The sequence below is a fragment of the Myotis davidii genome, unplaced genomic scaffold (genome assembly GCF_000327345.1).
Source record: "Myotis davidii unplaced genomic scaffold, ASM32734v1 scaffold545, whole genome shotgun sequence".
NCBI classification, from domain to species: Eukaryota; Metazoa; Chordata; class Mammalia; order Chiroptera; family Vespertilionidae; genus Myotis; species Myotis davidii.
The window spans coordinates 1,204,512-1,208,337 of NW_006296634.1; positions in this window are offsets into that span (position 1 = coordinate 1,204,512).

The window sequence follows — 3,826 nt, forward strand, 5'->3', positions numbered from 1 at the left end:
TGTGCGCCCTGGCGCGGGCGATCTGGAGGACCGGGGAGAAAACGCGCAAAGGGAGGGAGGGAGGGAGGGAGGGAGGGAGGGAGGAGGAAAGAAAAAGAAAAGGAAGGAAAGAAAGGAAGAAAGACAGATAGATCTGGCAACATTAGGCTCACAGATTCTAGCAACAGCAACACTTGGAGAAATTTGGGTAGCAGCTGCACTCTTCTGACAGCACATGCAACTTCTAGCTCTCCCACCCCCACCCCCAATTCTCTTTGCTCACTGTAGTTACCTGCCTGGCCTTTATAACCATCAGAGTTTGAAATCTTTATTTTACTGAGAATTGTATGTATGTATGTATGTATTGCCTCTTAAGGAGCCTTAACAGAAGCTAGTCATAAAAATCTTTATCATGGTTACAGAGAACAAATTGATTGTCACTGAGAGGGGTATTGGGAGAATGGGTGAAAAAAAGTGAAAAGGATTAAGAAATACAAACTGCCAGTTATAAACATAGTCACGAGAATATAAAGTACAGCATAGGGAATATAGACAATAATATTGTAATAACTATGTATGGTGTCAGGTGTATACTAGACTTATTGGAGTAATCACTTTGTAAGGTACATAAATGTCTAGTCACTATGTTGTACACCTGAAACTAATAAAAATATTGATGTCAACTTTAATTGGAAGATATATTTTTTAAAATCTTTAACATAGTAACAGACTAAATCAAGTCCTGACCTGTATGGCTCAGTTGGTTGAGCATTGTCTAATGTGCCAAAAGGTCGCTGGTTCAGTTCTGATAAGGGCACACACCTGGATTGTGGGATTGATCCCCAGTAGGGAATGTGCGATCCGTGTCTCTCTCTCTCCCTAAAATCAATAAAAACGTATTTTGAAGGGGGTGGGGGGGGGAGAAATAGACTAAATCAAGTAATGATCCTGGCAGTAAAGCTATGTATAACAAATGTTAACTATAACTAGCAGAATACCATTAAAATGTACAAGGCACTGTTGATGTTAAGAAAAGTTTTTAGCATTCTAACTGGTCTGTCTTTACTCTAAGAATCAAGATATTCAGCCTTAAACTGTTCCCAAGAATAAAGAAATTCAATCTATGGTACTGTAAGAGCACCAAAAAGCCTCCTGCATATGTATATAACAAAAGTAAAAAGAAAAACAGGAAGCGAGTTAAAAAGGTCTCTGATCAACCAAAGAGACCACACAGTTCACAGAATACATGAAGCCCTCTTCATTCAGAGCCTACTGGATCTTATTTTAGACATAATTTTAATAAGCTCCGTGATCTGGTTTCCCAGCCCACAACAGATGAGATGCAGCCAACTAGAAAAAGTCTGGGGGTGGTGCTGCTAGAGGCAAACACTCAAAAGCATCAAAATCAAAGCTCAAGATTTATAAAGTCAGCAGAAAAACCTCAAAACATACCAGGCTGGGGCCATTTGTTGTTAGACACAAACAATTGCAGAGGGTCCCGATCCCTGCACAAAACTATACTGGATGTTCATAATGACCCTCTTTGGTACACTGTTAAAACATAGGTCAGGAGATCTTAGTGTATATCAAAATGAAGTCCATCAAAAGCTATTTCCAAATAAGACATAGCATTGTCAAATTCACAGAATACTATTTCCCTCTGTCAAAGAAACAAGATAAGGAATTCCTCAAGATGTCATGTGTCAAATGTACTTGTTCTTAGCAAAATTTTATTAGAACCCTGATGTAGCAGTTCTGATAGTTGAGAGGGTATTCAAATAGAACTAGTTTTTCCAGAGAATGATAATTGGGAAGGTTCAAGACCAAGTCCAATTATATAAGCCACCTAAACCTAAGTCTTTTGGGGATTCCATTGTAGATACATTACTAGGGCTAAGGATAAGATAGGATTGATCTCATCCATACCTAGGTAAGTCTGCAACTTAAAATTGGTGTCATACAAAAAGTTTGAGGGGAAAACCTTCATTTTGTTTTCACAATCTTATTGACTGGTATACCAAATAAATTTTATTTTTCTAATCCCTGGTAGTCCCAGAAGCTGAACCATACTTAAGGAGGGCTCTAGGTGATAAACCAGGGAGAAAAACGGTTAATATTGGGTTTCAAAAATTCAATTATCATTGTATAACCTTGATTTCCCTTATTAAAATTTGTATATGGTCATATTTTAGAGAAAATTTAGATAGTATCTAGTAACTCTAAGGAACCATATTACTGGGGGCAAATATATTTAAAAATTAAAATGCATGTTTTGAGAGCTATTCCCTTCTCTGAAAGAAACACAGTTATCAATCAATGTAGAGATGAAAGGCTACATTTCTTGACTGTACGTTATTACACATTATACTCACTCCTCTTCAGGTTTTAAAACAAGTGCACAATTTTCTACAGGTAGAATCTCAAGTTGACAACTTCCCAACTAGCCTCTATCTATAGGAACCTAGTAACTCCTAAAAGCCTTAAAAATAACGCATATACATTTTTACTTCGATTACTATTCCTGGATGGGCTCCTGCCCCTTGAATGGTTCTTTAAGAGATATTGGATTAAGGTTCAAGCTTCTTTTAACAAATAACCTGCTTCGTTTCAGCACAAGATTTACTCTTTCTAAATTCTGCCCTTTTTCATTTGTTAGAAATCAAAGAAACCAAAGAATTTGGTAAGCATCTAACCTAATTTACAGTAACCAGTGAGATTAATTTCACTTTAAAGGTCTTTTATCAAGAATAAAATAAAGACCAACTGCTGAGCTGCAGTGTTTAAATTGTCCAACAATCTGCATTTTCACTGAGTTTAAGGCAAAGTGAGAACTGGTTCTCTTCCCCTCGTATCTCTATCCCACCCTTCAGGATCTACTTCTAAGTGGCTAGGTTTAATACAGCCAAGTGAAACGCCAAACAAAAATCACCAGTGGCACTTCCCCACTTCCTTAAAGAAAGAAGAAAAGAGACAGCGAAAGATACTAGAAAGTTACAATATTGCGGGGGGGGGGTACCCTAAATTTTAAGCCAAGCCCATATTATAGAAACAGTATTAGGAAAACCTCCGTATAAATAACTAAATAAAGAACCCTTTGTCTTGAAGGGCAAAGAAGTCCCTCCTAATGGAAAAAATCTAGCAAAATCCCTTCTAAATTAAAACGGTCTCTCTGAACGTATCACCTAATTTAATCTTAAAAGAAAACTGCGTAATGTTCTCCAGTAGCTTTCAATGCTCAGGTTTCTACCTCTACCCTCGCCAATCTAACAGCTTTTCTATTAGATCCACTCCTGCAAACTTGCAGTGTTAATTTCTGACGACACCTGGCAACCTCAAGGAATAAAATGCTTCTCCCTCGACTTCCCTCCCCATCAAAGGGCTCGTGTGCTTTTCCTTCTGAACTTCCTACTCTAACAGTTTCTGGGCAGGTAGAGTGGACCGAAGTGCGCGGCCTCGAGGTGGGCAAACTTAAGAAATACTGTGGGTCGGACAAAAAGGCTCTGTCGGTCCATCTGAGGTACCGGCCCCGAGCTCAGGTGGTTCCGCGGAGGGGGCCAGGAGAAGGGTGGGGCAGAGAACCGGCCAAGATGGGGCGAGCGCCTTCGACCTCGGCCGACGGGGCTCCCCCACGCCCCAGCCGCAGCACCCCCTCCTGGCAGCTCGGACAATGACCCTCCAGCGCAGCAGTCCCGGGCCGGAGAGAGACCCCGGGGCTCCGCACCACGAAGAGCCTGGGAAGGAGGCTGGGGAGGAACGCTGAGCCGACGAACGCCCCTCCGGCCTAAGCGCGGGGTGCGCGCCGGGGCCTCCGCGGGCGCCATCACAAGGAGCGGGGTGTGAAGGCCCC